Here is an 18143-nt window from a genome sequence, read left to right on the forward strand (position 1 = left end):
GCCTGATGAAGTCAGAACAAGTGAGGATGCAAGGTAGAGGTATGGTGGGACAAAAGTGTCATAACGACCAAGCATAATCGTCCGGATTTGGTCGTCATTAACAAAGTCTAAAAAAACTGGCAGATTGTAGACTTCTCAGTACCCTGGGACAGGAATGTCAGAGAAAAGGAGAATGAGAAGTGGAGCAATTATGCTCCATTGGCCTTGGAGATAAGGCGTATACACGGGGTTAAAACACAAATAATCTCTGTCGTAGTTGGTACACTAGGAGTAGTATACAAGTCGTCCGGAAGGAAATTGAAAAAACTACAAATCCCCGATGTTTTAGGCGGCCTTCAAACCTCTGCAATTGTAGGTACCACCAACATCATTAGGAAAACCCTTGATCGTTGAAGCTCCTGGTTTGAAGCCGGGATTAAGGGAAATCCTCTGGAACTGAATCCCATCCCTTTCCAGAGAGACGTTCGTAAGCGAAATCAGAATTATTATTATCTTATATATATATATATATATATATATATATATATATATATATATATATATATATATTATTATTAATCATGATTATATATACATGCATGATATATTATTATTTTATTACTATTATTATTATTTATTACTATTATTATTATTATTATTATTATTATTATTATTATTTATTACTGCTTATGTAAAAACAAATAAAATGTATATATATATAATATATTACTATTTCATGCAAGTTAATAAAATTTTCTCGCGCCTCAATATTTATATACAATAAACACATGATAGAGTTTATTAGTTAACTAGCAAACTTAACACAGAGTCCATATATAGATCAGTTCTATGTATATTAGTACTAGCGAAAACGTGTAACATTCTCTATATCTTGATTGCCATATATATTTTTATAACTTACTACATACACATATATGTGTGTGTGCGTGTATATATACATATCATGATAATAATGTACATAGTATTCTGATTACATAGAGAGATAAAAAAGGAATAAATCAAATCATGTGTTCATCAAAGTTTCATCTTTATTGCAAGACTTCATCTGAATGAATGAAAGTAAGATAACAAAACACCAGTTAAAATATTTGAAAGTATCATTTGAAAATATCATATTTTAAAATATTTTTACTGGTGTTTTGTTTACTTGATTTTATTCATCCGGACTAAGTCTCGCAATAAAGACGGAACGTTGATGAACACATAACTCAGTTTGTGCCATTTTATCTCTCTATATATACATATGTATACACGTATGCATGCACATCGTGTGTGTGTATATATATATACATATATATATATATGTTTAGCTTATCGTACGTAAGATAACGATTTATATATATATATATATATATATATATATATATATATATATATATACCGTTATCTTACGTATAAATATAATCAGCGGGAGTGTCTTTAGTTTGATCAGCCTTTTTGTTAAAACCTGTAAAAAAATGCTTGTCGGTTATAACAAAGGATTCGATGGATCTACAGATAGAGCATGGGTCTGTAGTACTAAATCCGCAGGCTCATTGCTCCCGCTTGTCTTACTAAACTTGGCTTTGTCGGTATACAACGAATGATCTCCGAAAGTTAATCCGCAGGGATCAAGCGTAAAAGCTTTCAAATCCTGACGACTATTAGCAGACACACTTCATTTCATCCCAACCTATTTTTCACCCTTTCTCGCTTTCTCGATTTCTCTCTCTCTCTCTCTCTCTCTCTCTCTCTCTCTCTCTCTCTCAGTCCGTCTCTCTTCCTCTAGCTCTTTAATATTGTACTAATCGATGCCTTTCTCTTCTCCCTTTTATTCTTTCTATTATCTATTCATCTATGAATTAATCGATCTATTTATCTTTCTGTTCTACTTTCTTTTTCTAATCCTTTTTCCATTTTCTCTAAATCTTTTCACGTATATCTATCTATCTATCTATCTATCTATTTAGCTATCGTGGGGAATATATATATATATATATATATATATATATATATATATATATATATATATATATATATTCCCCAAGAATATTTTTAGTTATGTTTCTTTATATATTTATTTAGCGAGCTATCTTGCGTTCTGTGAATCGCTCAATGCAAGTCAGTAGATACGTAAAGTTCTTTGAAGGTAGTAATGGGCCCACTTTGTTGATGTGAACATGTTTAAATTGAGCCTCAAGAATAGGGAACGTTGTGAGAGGACTCTTAATATGTTGTGTGACTTTGGATTTCTGGCAAGGAATACAACTTTGTGACCATGTGACCAGTCATGTACATCCTTGTTAATAGCAGTCCATATGAAATGTGACGTAAGCAATTTCTGTGTTGCTTGGATGCCTGGGTGCGATAAATTGTGTAACATTGAAAAACTGCTTGTCTGTGCTGGAGAGGTACATATGCCGTCATGTCCAGTCGAAGTTTCACACCAAATAAAATCGCTTGAGAAAGGCAAGAGAACTGGGGAAGATCATCAAAAGTTGTTTAATTCTTTATTGTTCTCCTGATCCTATATATACTTATTTCACATACTTCCTCGCTTCCACTTGTCATTGTATATCCATACAGCTTCATTTTGCTTCTTTTTCTTACATATGATTCTATCATCTTTCCGTGGACACCTGTCCCTCGCAGCCTCTTTTGATCTGTCTATCTATTTTACTTTACTCTTTAGTTTGCTTTTCTTTATTTCTTTCTTCTTATTTATCTCTCTCCTCTCCCCCTCTCTCTCTCTCTCTCTCTCTCTCTGTATATATATATATATGTGTGTGTGTGTGTGTGTGTATCTATTAGGATATCAACATAGTTGTTTGCCTCTTCCTTCTCTCGCTTTGTCAGTCAATGTATATATATATATATATATATATATATATATATATGTATATATATATATGTATGTATATACTTATTTTCTATTTGTTTCATACATAAGTAGTAATATGTTGCTACACAGTCATGAGCATGTACCACCAGTTATTAGTAACTAGCTGACTGACACACGGTCATGAGTGTATAACAACATATTACTTCTTATGTACAAAGTAAAAGTATAGCTTGTCCTACTTCGGTATTGAACACTTCTGTAATCTCCTTAAACATCATTGGATACTTTACATCTGGAAAATATAAACCCCGTATTATATATATATATATATATATATATATATATATACACCGGATCTCCGAGGCGGAGACGTTAACCTTAATATCGTTTATAAAAATGAAAAACAAACTACGTAAACAGATAAACGATAACAACTAAATAGCATAATTGGCATCATAGAGTAATTAATTAGGGCGCTGGATTGAAATACATTAAGTCCAAGGGTCAAATTCCAAGAACAGTCAAGCTACGCTGAAGAGGAGTAGGACTCCGAAACGCGCGTGTTCGAATATTACTGTTTAAAAAATAAATTATATATATATATATGTATATATATATATATATATATATGGGTGTGTGTGTGTGTGTCTATGTGTGTGTGTGTGTGTGTGGTTGTATTTATCAGAGGAAAATCAGTGAAATATAACAAGGTTAATACAAGAGTGCTCAATGCCGAAGTAGAGCAAAGTATATTGCTAATTTGCTTTTACATAAGCAGTAATATGTTGCTACACATTCATGAGCATGTTTTTTGTTCTAGTATTTAGTAACTAGAGATATCTTTATTAATTAAAAGGACTAGTGATTTACTACTGATTCCTTTCAATGTAAACAAATTAAAAAGATAATATATATATATATATATATATATATATATATATATAATACATAGGGAAATGAGAGCATGATATGTAATATGGTTAAGATACATATATATATAATGTTAGTATTATTAGTAAGAATAAATATATTTTTGTGTAATACAGTTATATGACAATGTATACACACACACACCCACACACACACACACATATATATACATATATATATATATGTGTGTGTGTGTGTGTGTGTGTGTGTGTGTTTGTGTGTGTGTGTATACTCATGAGAAAAAAAAACGGGGCCAAGAGCGAAAGACAGAAGAAATATATTATTCAATATTTTCCCATAAAGTTTTCTTAATTTTATCTGAAAATTTATTTTTTGCAGATCATTATTGTTATAGCATATAAAAATGGATCCTGAAAATGGTAAGACCGCATCTTGGCGAGGATATAAAAAACCGAATTGCAGGGTTAAGGCATTCCAAAATGACTTACAAGCAGATTATTTTATATTTTAAGAAAAGAAAATGTGAACACATCTCTTTCTGCAGTGAAGCGAATTGGTCAAAGCGTCGAAGTCGAACAATCTGGGTCTGATCGCCGTCGAGCATCCATTCGAAGGACGATCACAGGCTTAAATCAACTGTTTTTAAGGATCGAAAGAAACTTATGTTGACCATAGCAAAGAATTCAGAACACGGGCTGGAAATTCTCTTTTTAGGTATACAATATGCAGACGAATGAAAGAAATGGGATTTTTTTTCTAAAAGGTGTGCAAATAAGCCATTTTTATCTTAGAAGAACATCAATGATAGAAAAAGATTTTCTCGTGTTATGGCAGGAAAAATACAGACTGGTCTAAGAATGTTTTTTGGTTAGATGAATAAAAATTTTGACTTGTTAGTGATGCCTCCAAACGGTGCATTCGAAGAACTGGAAAAAGATGTTCGCATGAAATCGACAGTTAAACACGGAAATGGAGGGATAATGGTATGAGGAACTTTTACTGCAGCAGGAGTTGGGGAACATATTAGATGTGAGAAGTCAATCAATGCAAAGGAATACATTCGAATATTAGAAGCAGAACTGTTGCCAAGTATCCAGAAGCTGGGAATATCACAGAACATTATTTCCCAGCATGATAATGCCCCTGCACACACTGCTTAAGTTACAAAAAATGGTTTCCTGATAATTCAATTGGTTTGATGGTTTGGCCATGTCAAAGCCCCGAATTAAACCAAATCGAGAATATTTGGTCCATAATATCTCATACATTAGCTGGAAGAACTTTATCGAATAATGACAAAATGTGTGAAGCTGTGCAAAGCGAATGGAATAGCATCCCCTCTTCACAGTGTTTCACTTTGGTTGAGAGCATGTTAAAAGGATTGATCTTTTAAAGAAATCAAAAGGGAATGCGATTGCATAATCAACATTTATTAAAGTAAATGTCTTGTTCTGTGTTATTAGCATCGTTTAAGTTTCCTTGTTCAATTGTTCTTTGTTCAATATAGCTTTTAGTGCAATAAAATGTATGACATTTGTTTGGCCCATTTCTTTTGCTCACGAGTATATATATATATATATATATATATATATATATATATATATAAATATATATAAATATATATATACAAATATAAAAATATATAAATATAAATAAATAAATATATATATAAATAAATATATATATATAAATATATATGTGTGTGTGTGTGTGTGTGTGTGTATATATATACATTGTCAACACTTAAAAAAACATAACTGTATTACATAGAAAAATGCGAGCATGGAAAGTAATATGGTTAAGATTAAGCTTAGAAAAGTAAAAGTACTAGTTATTAAAACTGGAAAAGAAAAAAATAAGATATTTTTTAAAATAAAATATAAATTTATAACTTCAAATATTTCGACATTAAGAATTTATTTTAAAATTCAATTCATCATTATATATGAATTCTTAATATTGCAATATTTTAAGTTAAAGATATTTTATTTTTTACTAGAATATCTTGTCCTTTCCTTTTCCAGTTTGAACAACTCGTCCTTTTACATTTCTAAGTTTAATCTTAACCATATTACTTTTCATACTCGAATTTTTCTATGTAATCCATGATTTTTCTATGCTTTGGTTTGGAATAATATTTTCTTTTTGTGTTCAATACCATACGCATTGTAAACAATCAATAAAAATATTCCAACATCTTAAGTTGACTAAAATAAACAAATTAAATTAAAAACGTAATGAAGTAAATAAACAGAAAGAAGGGGAAAACGAGAGAAACAGAATTTACGGGTGACGTCGTAAGCGTAATATTATCCGCCATAGGACGACAAAGAGCATGACTTCTGTAATACTCTCTATATAATCCCAATAAGATGGCATGCGAGCAACATTCTCGTTATAATTTATGAAGGTGTCCACGACAAAAAAGTTGCAATGGTAAACAAGAGCCATCAATAGAAATCGTCTCTAAAAGGTCAATGTGAAAAAGTTGCTATGGTAACCAATAATCAATCAGTAGAAAGCGTCTCTCACGTTCCTTACTAAAATTTTTGAACACAAGTAATTTTATTATAACTTTTATTTTAATGAACGAAATTGAAAATTTCTATTTCAAAATATAGTTGAGACGGTGACCTATGACCTGTAAAAATTGTTTTAAATTTCGTCTTAAAATAAGTGAGAAGCGAAGCTTTAAGCATTTCTAAACGAGTAAACCATATATTTAAACACAGTAGGGTTTGAATGGTAAATTTATATATAAATGTGTGTATGCGTACGTGCGTGTGAGTGTGTGTGGGTGTGTATGTGCGTTTGTGTGTATGTTTGTGTGTGTGTATAATAGTAGGTATGATATATGATAATGGAAGGCAGATTTTAGCTTTTTTTAGGAATTTTCAACGTTTCGTCTCCATTTTTGGGACACTTCCTCAAGAAAACGATAGAGATGATTAAGAGAATAAAATACCATAATGAGCAGAAAGACCTTCGTGCTTCTGCTTTTTCTTCCTTCAATAATCTCTATCATCTCCTGAAAAAGTCTCTTGAAAATGAGAGCGAAATGTTGAAAATTTCCTAAAAAAAGCTAAGATTTTTCTTCCCTTTTTCATATATATATATATATATATATATATATATATATATATATATATATATATATATATATATATATATGTGTGTGTGTGTGTGTGTGTGTGTGTGTGTGTGTGTGTGTGTGTGCATCATTTACGCCTTTCTTCTTCTTTTCCTGTCTTTAGATTTATTAATCTATCTTTCTATGTGTTTCTTCTGTATTTTTTCTTTTCTTCCGTTTTTATTTCTTTATGTTTGAGTTTCTATTTGTCTGTGTATAATTCCCCTTCAAACTATTGCCATTTGAGAACCCCACCCCCACCCCACGCACACAAACATTCTACCAATGTGCGTTTCGGTCTTTTCTTTCTCATTATCTCTCGTACATACGCTCAGTAATATCGTTCTCTACCTATATCTCTGTCTCTCTCTCCCCCCTCTCTCTCCTTCTCTCTCTCTCTCTCACTTTATTCCGCCCCATCCGGGCATCAGATAAGCACGTCTTTAGTGCCTGTTTGTGACATTGTTTGTGCAACTGAAGACAATTATCAAAGGCGAAAGAAAGTAGAAAAAAAACACCGCTTCCCTTGATCCTCCATTAATCACTACTTTAGATTTCATTCAATCTAAGCCTCGTTTTTTTGACGCTTCTTAACTTGCACTTGTCCCCTTCACCCCTTCTGTCTTACCAGGACCCTTTGGTTATTTAAATACCAACATCACCAGTACACTAGGAAATATAAGCTACTCTTGTTTATATATGCCTGAATACTACTTTTCGCAGACCTCGCCCCCATCTCTCTCTCTCTGTCAGTCTCTGTCTCTCTTTTATATATATATATATATATATATATATATATATATATATATATATATATATACTCTTTAAATTTGGGTTTGGGAGTATTGATATTCATATAAAAACACTTTTTCTATTCATTTAAAAGAAAATACAACTTTGCCATATATGGTTCGTGGAATTTCACTCATCTGCAAAAGATGTTGTTAATTTGCATATTCTTTTAAACATTTATTTTAATTAATAGGTCCCCCGATTTATCGGAGAGGGATCTCTGCTTTCAGTGGCGTACGTGCGTCTGTCCGAGGGTTCGTGCGTCCATGAATTCGTGCTTCTGGTATTCCAGACGATTGCCATATAACCGTCCATTAGTTTTTTTTTTTTTCCTGAAATTTTGCCACGAATTGTATTTCATTAAATAGATGTGAATATTTAAAAAAAAAAAAGGGTTTTTTCGAAAATTCCCGTTGCGTTTCTAGGGGCTAAAAAGAGGTCAAAATGCCCCCAAATGGCTAAAAATAACAGGTTTTGCCCCATAACTGTTACTCCATCCGTTAAATTTTTCTGAAACTTGCTGAATGTTTGAAGGCAACGTTGGCCCTTCACACTTCGCTCATTTATCATTTTTTAACTATTTTTGTGGCGTAATCTAACAGGAAGCACCACCCGGATACCACGCATATGAGGCTTGTTCTCTGTTAGTTTTTTCGGTTTTCAGAGAAGTTGGAATTTCTTTTTTATTACACGGTGGCCCGAAAGCCACTCAGGGATAAGGGTTATTGCAAGTACAGTACGTTAGTGTGGGGATTTAATGAAGTATTTACTTAAGGGAGCGGTTCATTAGGAATTTGTTAACGTTGGACTTGAGAACATCCAGGTTGTAGTCAGGTGGGAAGCAGGCAGACGGAACAGAGTTCCACAGGCGTGCAGTTCTAAGAAATAAGCTTTGTTCATGGAATCTACGTTTTGATTTAGGCAGAGATAAAGAGTGGGGAAAATTTTTCACAGTGGATTCAGCTAGACGGGTGTTTCTTCGTTAAAGATTGGCGCATCTACTGGAAACATGCATATATAACTATTTATTGTACTATACATACTGTATACGATCTAGCATATAATTTACTCCCAATTATACCTGTACTGTAATGTACTTCATATAAAAAATGACGTTACTTGTATCCATTGAATATACAACTTAACCCTCCTGCTATCTAAAATATCCAGAGCTTCTATAATTTTTTCTAGTTAATTCGTAATACCATACCATTCTGCAACGCATTATCCTATTCCTAAGCCCACATAAAAATAAGAAAAGGAAACTTTTATTTTAACCTAAAGGAAAAAAAAACAAGCCATGTTAACTCCTTCCAACAAACCTGTTTTCAAATATAGCTGCTTCCACTGCATGAACTCTTACTCATCCCTTCCTCCAGTAACAAACAATGAAATAGCAATGCCCTGTAATCACTTTGAGGAATATAAGTTACAGTTGATATATAATCTTTATAAACGAACCCGTTAACATTAACCACCAAGGCAGGGGCGCAGAAATACCTGGATCAGGACCATGGGGCAGGGAAACCCCTCTCGGTGCTGATGGACCCGTAGATCTTCCCAGGTCATCCGTCTAGGAGAAGGAAAACTCTGGAGCTAAACCTAAGGGGAGGAAGACCTGTCCAGTCTTGGATGACAACCGTCCTAGAGCTGGTGACTCAAACAAATTACCGGTCTGCAAACGTAAACTGCTTAAGGAGTAGATAGGCACTGTCTATCGCACGGCTCCCATACACCTTCTTTGCCTATTTGCTAGGCGTAGAGGTCGAATCACGGGGAGTCGACAGACCTTCAGTGGTCGATCTTGTTTCCTGACTAGGGCAATGAACGCCGTTTTCCCCACTCCCGACACATCCCATCCCTTAAACTGGGCACTAGGGAGTACTTGAATACCATAATGCCAGTACAAGTAGATTCGGTTGACCATCGTCTGATGTGTCGAAGGTACCGGATAGACAATTCCTGGCTGCTGTTACCGACTGGTAGTACAGGTGCCTTAAGTCTTTGGTAGAGCTTAGAGCGGCTGCTCCATCACCAGTTGTATAATATCGGGTTGTTTGTGGTGCCATGTCGCGCATAGAAAGGGGCCCTGTACTCATCCCCGGTGGGCTATCGCGAGGCCACAATCCTAGTAGATGGCAGGATTTAACCGACATAAGTCCAGTTCAAACAGGCAGAAGTATATAGAAGCCAGAAGTAACCGTAAGAAAGAAATAGCGACAGCTAAGAGAGAATTTACTGAAACCACCAAAAAACACACCGAAGCACAGAAATTAGGAACCCGCGACTTCTGGAAAATCTACAACAGTGTAGTAAATAATGGGCAATCAGGAATTGCCCCACTATCCAACAATTATGAAGTTGTTTACTCAGCAAACGAGAAGGCTAACATGCTTGCCAGTCGGTTTGTCTCCGACCCTACCAACCACCCCCTCCCTGACTTTCCTTTGCGGACAGACGCCACATTAGACAATCTGAAAATCACCCCTTCTCAGGTGCATGCTATCATAAGAAATCTTGACACTGCAAAAGCATGTGGACCTGATCTCATCCAGGCTGTGCTATTAAAAAAGTTAAATTTGATCATACGGTATCACTGGTAGAATACTAAACATAATTAAATCCTTCTTAGATCAGAGAAAAATCCAGGTTGTCCTCGACGGTCGTACATCTGAACAATACGATATAAATGCGGGAGTGCCTCAGGGGTCTATCCTGGGACCTCTGTTATTGCTAATATTCATAAATGACCTCCCTGACAAAATTGCCTGTGAGATGGGTATATATGCTAACGACACCACACTTTATAACAGACACGACAGAAAAACAAATGAACACATATCTAAAAAATGGCAGAAGCACTAGAGGATGACCTCCGATCTGTAGTGGAATGCGGACATAAATGGATGGTCACATTCAATGTTGCCAAGACTAAACTCGTTTCGTTCAATAATTACAAGAAACCTTCTCTACCACCAATAGCAATTACCAATGACTCTTTATCTGAAAGTACATCCTTTAAACTCCCCGACCTAACGCTCTCAGGAAACATGATTTGGAACAATTAAATCGAGAGTATCGCCAGGACCGCTGCGAAGAAGGTAGGTTCTCTTTACCGTGCTAGAAAGATACTAACGCCCGAATGTATCCTATACCTCTATAAGGCCAGCATTCGCCCATTTATGGAGTATTGTTGTCATATTTGGGCTCGTGCTTCTACCACTAATCTTTCGCTCATAGACAAGGTTCAAAAGAGAGTCGCCAATCTGATAGGTACTGAACTGTCATCTAAACTTCAGCCCCTGCCCCATCGACGAAATGTTGCATCCCTCTCCCTTTTCTACAAGTACTTTAACGGTGAATGCTCTGACGAGCTGCAAGCTCTTGTGCCTCCTCGACGTAAATACCCCGAAAAACCCGACAAACAGCTAAATCCCACCCCTTCACAGTAGAGATCCTAGATGTAAGAGAGCCTTCTACTCCAGTAGTTTCTTCCCTAGGACAGCTAGACTTTAGAATTCCCTGCCGGGTCCAAACTTCCCCAACTGTACTGACATGCAGAAGTTCAAATGCAACGTTAACCAACATTTTGCTGCCCAACTCCCTACGCAGTACCCCTGATGCCTATGTCCCTGATAGTATCCCCCTGTAACAAAGTGGCAATATGCCTTGTTTGGGGTGAAAATGTAATAAAAACATTTTTAAAAATATGCTCATTAGCTAGATATTTTGTAGTGAATGCGATTCTCTGACTTATAAAGAACAAAATTTTATTTTCTGGTTAAATGAATAGAGAAAATGTGTTTTAATATAAATATCAATATACAAAAAATCTAAATTTATAAGAGTTTTTGTAAATATATGTAAACATTGCCTATTAGTTTTTACGACACTTATACAATTTGTGAGCAACTTGGTTGGATTTTTGAAAACATAAGTAAATTTTATCAAAAGATTTAGGAAACCGAACAATCACTACTATTCTATAAAAGTCGAATTGTATATCTGAGTTCCTTCCTCATAGGCCCCGAAACAGCTGGGCCCATCTTTTTAAATTTCACACAAAGTTAATTTATATTTCTTGCAGAGTTCTTAAGTATGTTTTGTACAGAAATTCATCAGATTCGTCTCGAAAATCGAAAAAATCCGACCATAAATATAGTCTTCCTTCTCTTATAGATAGAAATAATTTTTACAGAGAAATATTTTATGTTACACCAGAGTAACCTTGGTCGGTGTAACGTAACATATTCTACTGTAAAACTCTTTTTTTACTATCTATAAGAGAAGAAAGACAATTTTAAAGTCGTCGACCCCAGATATCAGCTGACGTGATAGTGTGAACAAATAAAGACAGAATTTGGTGAACGACATTATCATTATTATTTATCTGTTTCTTGCTTTTTTTTTGCGAATTAGTCACCCTGGCAAATTATTCCATCTCTTATATAATATCCAACAGAGGATTGATTCTATAATAATGCATACGCAACTGCATAAATTGATGTATCATGTCTAAGTGTATTGTATGACCGGACAAGGCATGCCGTCCACCTAGTGTCATAAAAAATTAATCGTAAAAACAAATTATTAACAGAATAATCACTAAAGTTATTTTTTCTTTTCTGATTTTTTTTTTCTAACGAGGCAGCATATTGTGCAAAGAGAAATAAACATGTCCGATGTGGTTGTTGAGTGGTGCGAAATTCATGTGCACTACGTGGTTGGCTCATATCATGAATAGAGAATCTAGGTCACATCTATGAAAGTATTATTTCGTACTTTATATTTGAAATTGTAGAAACCTGAATAATTATATATCTTTTTTTATTAATAGTCCAGTCAAAATGTGTCTGAACCTTAAACAAATTGGTAACAGAGGTTTTAACTTGCATATTCGGCATGTATAACCTCTCTGTCAGATAAAATTGTTCACCATAAGTAACCTTACTAAAAACAAGTTAACGGCCGCCATATTAAAAATTTAACTTAATAATATCACAATTTCGAGACGTAAAATTTCTGACATTTCCTGACAAGTATGTCCATGATTCCTGACAAATAAACATTTTTTGCTGACAAAAAAACAAACAAACAAACAAACAAAAATACAATAACAAATTGGAAATAAAAATATGTTTGGATAAAAATCCACACAGGACCGACCGTAATTCAGCTTGACTTTTACTTGGTGTTTTAAATTATAATCATATGTAGCTATATACGTAGTAATAAACTAACGCCAGTCCCTGCCATTGTTTTCATGTTTTCTTTTCTAATACAAATATGTATAAAAAAGGTAGAAAAACAGACAAAGTAGGCTTTTTTACATGGGGGTCACCACTTATCAAGGCCCGAATGCCAGTCAGGGATAAGGGTTATTGCGTGTACAGTAATCCATCAGATAGTATTGTAGTAATAATTAGTATTGGGGGTTTTGATAAAGTGTTTTACTTAAGGGGGCGGTTTGCCAGGAATTTGTTGGACTTGAAGATGTCCAAGTTGTAGTCAGGTGGAAAACAGGCAAGCGGCAGAGAGTTCCACTGGCGTGAAGTTCTAAGAAAGAAGCTTTGCTCATGGAATCTATGTTTTCTAAGGCAAGAATTTTTACATTAATATCATACTTTCTATGAAGAATAGGTACAAAATAAGTGCAATTATAATACAGAAATCGTCTGTTGCTTGGATGCTGGAACAAGGCTTCTGCATAATCACCTCGGAACAAGTTTGAGAACTGACCAAGGAACATCTCTATTAGTCCATGACAAGAAATATTCGTTGGTCCGTTCCTGTACTTGAAACTGTAATTTCATTATCATTGGTCCGTTATTGTACTTGCAACTGCAATTTCATTAAAATTGGTACGTTATTGTACTTGAAACTGTAACTTCATAATCATTGGTCCGTTATTGTACTTGCAACTATTATTTAATTATCATTGGTCCGTTATTGAACTTGCAACTGTAACTTGATTATCTTTGGTCCGTTATTGTACTTGCAACTGTAATTTAATTATCATTGGTCCGTTATTGTACTTGCAACTGTAATTTAATGATCATTGATCCGTTATTGTAATTGCAACTGTGACTTCATTATCATTGGTCCGTTATTGTACTTGCAACTGTAATTTAATTATCATTGGTCCGTTATTGTACTTGCAACTGTAACTTGATTATCTTTGGTAACTTATTGTACTTGCAACTGTAATTTCATTATCATTGGTCCGTTATTGTACTTGCTACTGTTATTCAATTATCATTGGTCCGTTATTGTACTTCAACTTTAACTTCATTATTATCGGTCCGTTATTGTACGTGCGACAGTGATTTCATTATCATGTGTCCGTTATTGTACTTGCCACTGTAACTTCATTATCATTGGTACGTTATTGTACTTGCAACTGTAATTTAATGATCATTTGTCCGTTATTGTACTTCAGCTGTAACTTCATTATCGGTCCGTTATTATACGTTCGACTTTTATTTCATTATCATGTGTCCGTTATTGTACTTGAAACTGTAACTTCATTATCATTTATCCGTTATTGTACTTGCAACTGTAACTTCATTATCATTAGTCCGTTATTGTACTTGCAACTGTAATTTAATTATCATTGGTCCATTAAGGTACTTGGAACAATAGTTTAATTAACATTTATCCGTTATTGTACTTGCAACTGTAATCAGAGAGGCGGTAGCATTCTCTATATAGGGATGGCCCGTACACGCCTATATACGCCTACAAAACAAAACTATCCAAATCTCAACTAAAATCAACTTATAAGTTTCAAAAAGCACATATTCTTACAGAGAAGCGTCTTACGAATCCAGCGAGTGTCAGAACGCCGATTAAAATGTCAAAAGAGAGCAAAAAAAGGGTACAAAAATGGCCAATTGTTCTTCTTTCTTCTTTCTTCTTTCTTCTTCTGCTTTCTTCTTTCTTTTGAGACGATGTATCTCGGTGTACGAACGGTCTCTGACAACAGTTCAAGCATCAATCGACTGCTCTTTACACGGAGAAGTGTAGTGACCCATCGCTTTTTAGCTAACTCCATAATTAAATAAGATTACGTGTAATAACAAGTTTTAAACACTATATACCCAATGTAGACAGACCACTTCGAACACGGAACTTCTCTCAAAAGGGACAGCTCCAAATAATACACCGGATGCTCACAGACGTTCCAGTTTGCCAGTGGCCTATATTTCTTGGACGCTGAATATTTGAGGTGAACTTTAAGGTTTTTTCTTTAAACAGTAACCCACCAGCGTTAATGAAACCACGAAATCTTTATCTCAGTTGATCAAAATTGTTATAAGAGTAACCTATCAGCAAGTACGACGTCAAAAAACAATGTTATAAAAATAAATAATTCTTCAGATTTTGGACTGTAAAATATGTACAAAATGTCAATGCTGTGACCAGGATTCGAACCTAGGTTAGCACGGCCACAACGTGGGGTCCTAACCCCTAGACGATCACGGCTAACACTGACGTCTGTCGCTCTTGGCAGAAAGACACATGACTACTGTCAAACTATTGAAAAATAAGGAGGAAACTTGAAATTCTCATGCATGCGCAAAAATACACTATAGCAACCATTGTTAAATGCAGCTGAATCTCTTCGCTCGCTAAGAAAAGTAGATCAGACCAGTTCTTCTAAGAACTCACCAAACGCCAAAGGAAATAAGTTAAATTAACCGCAAAAGAAACTGCAAGAAAGTCATATTCTAAGAACTCACTGGAAGTTAACTAAAAAGAATCAAAATCCAAGCCCTAGCCACAAAAATAACTAGATATTGTGGCTACTATACACAATCTACTAATAAAAACAAGTAAGTTTTCTAAAATAAACTACAATAAATTAACCAAGTAACCTCACACTGTCACTGATTAGGACTTCATATAAAGATAACAACTACACTATTGGTGTATATACCGTTCCACACTTTAACTATTGGTGACGGGGTAGTATCTCAATTCTACGAGAGTTGTCTTGCTATAAGATAAGTGATATTATAGTAAGATACACATAAGTGTTATATGTTTACATTTAATAAAAAATGCCAAAGTCAGCACGTAGTAAAAAAGCTCAAATAAATATAGACTATGAAAAAAACAAAGTCAAGGTATTATCTGAGCAAAAAGAATACTATCAGAAAAATGCTGAAATAATAAAAATTAAGTATCATGCAAATCCTGAGGCAAAGAAGGCTGCCTCACGTGCTGACTCAATAGCAAGGTATAACAGGGATCCCGAGGGGAAAAAACTGCCTCACGTGCTCTTTATAACAAAGAACCAGAAAAAAAGAAGGTAGCCTCACGTGCTGACTCAAAAGCACGGTATAACAGGGATTCTGAGGAGAAAAAAAGCTGCCTCACGTGCTCTTTATAACAAAGAACCAGAAAAAAGAAGGCTGTCTCACGTGCTCTTTATAACAAAGAACCAGAAAAAAAGAAGGCTGCCTCACGTGCTCTTTATAACAAAGAACCAGAAAAAAAGAAGGCTGCCTCACGTGCTGACTCAAAAGCACGGTATAACAGGGATTCCGAGGGAAAAAAGCTGCCTCACGTGCTCTTTATAACAAAGAACCAGAAAAAAAGAAGGCTGCCTCACGTGCTGACTCAAAAGCACGGTATAACAGGGATTCCGAGGGAAAAAAGCTGCCTAATGTGCTCTTTATAACAAAGAACCAGAAAAAAAGAAGGCTACCTCACGTGCTGACTCAAAAGCACGGTATAACAGGGATCCCAAGGGGGAAAAAGCTGCCTCATGCACAAACTATTATAAATATAAATATCAAAAACTGCCAAATCTTTGCCAAAACGCCAAAGAATGAACCAAGAAAAATTTAATAGTGAAGGTATGAACATTTTAGAACTTTATACTACTCTAACTGTTTTATCAGAGAGGGGTAGCACTCTCTATGTAATATAGAACCGATGGAGGACCAAGAGGCAACTCCTAAGGCCCAAAACTCAAAGACCTAAAACCCAGCAGGAAGCAACCTGCTACTAATGGAGGCGGCAATGAGCCGCCTCCTAAAAACGACAATACTATCATGAATGTAAGTTTAAAAATAAGACTGTAAGTAAAAATACTAATTAACAAGAATAAAAAAGCATTGGAAATGCTAAAGGATATAGGGATGGTATGCCAAAAAGTATACAAACAAGATAGCTATGAATGGCTAGCCACATGGAAATAGAATTGCATCCAAGGTATAGCCCTATAGCTTTTTACAACCGTAATGATGGCACGGAATGAAGATTGGAGAAAAGCTATAGGGCTATACTTTGGATGCAATTCAATTTCCATGTGCCTAGCCATTCATAGCTATCTTGTTTGTATACTTTTTGGCATACCATCCCTATATCCTTTAGCATTTCCAATGCTTTTTTATTCTTGTTTAATTATGATTGGTCCGTTATTGTACTTCCAACTGTAATTTAATGATCGTTAGTCCGTTATTGTACTTGCAACTGTAATTTAATGATCATTGTCCGTTTATTGTACTTGCAACTGTAATTTAATGATCATTGGTCCGTTATTGTACTTGCAGCTGTAATTTAATAGTCATTGGTCCGTTATTGTACATGCAACTGTAATTTCATTATCATTGGTCCGTTATTGTACTTGCATCTGTAACTATATGATCATTTGGCCGTTATTGTAATTCAGCTGTAACTTCATTATAATCGGTCCGTAATTAAACGTTCGACTGTTATTTCATTATCATGTGTCCGTCATTGTACTTGCAACTGTAACTTCGTTATCATTGTCCGTTATTGTACTTGCAACTGTAATTTTATTATCATTGGTCCGTTCTTCAAATGTAACTTCATTATTATCGGTCCCTTATTGTACATGCGACTGTGATTTCATTATCATGTGTCCGTTATTGTATTTGAAATTGTAACTTCATTATCATTGGTCCGTTATTGCACTTGCAACTGTAATTTAATTATCATTTATCCGTTATTGTACTTGCAACTGAAACTTCATTATCATTGGTCCGTTATAGTATTTGCGACTGTAATTTCATTATCATTTATCCGTTATTGTACCTCAATGGTAACTTTATTATTATCGGTTCGTTATTATACGTTCGACTTTTATTTCATTATCATGTGTCCGTTATTGTACTTGGAACTGTAACTTCATTATCATTGTCCGTTATTGTACTTGGAACTGTAATTTCATTATCATTGGTCCGTTATTGTACTTCAACTGTAAGTTCATTATCATTGGTCCGTTATTGCACGTGGAACTGTAATTTAATTATCATTTATCCGTTATTCTATGTAACTTCATTGTCATTGGTCCATTATTGTACTTGTAACTGTAATGTAATTATCATTGGTCCGTTTTTGTACTTGCAACTGTAACTTCATTGTCATTGGTCCGTTATTGTACTTGCAACTGTAACTTCATCATTAGTGGTACGTTATTGTACTTGCAACTGTAACTCATTATCATTGGTCCGTTATTGTACTTGCAACTGTAAC

This window comes from Euprymna scolopes, chromosome 18 (assembly GCF_053919585.1).
Source record: "Euprymna scolopes isolate OS-2025 chromosome 18, ASM5391958v1, whole genome shotgun sequence".
NCBI lineage: Eukaryota > Metazoa > Mollusca > Cephalopoda > Sepiida > Sepiolidae > Euprymna > Euprymna scolopes.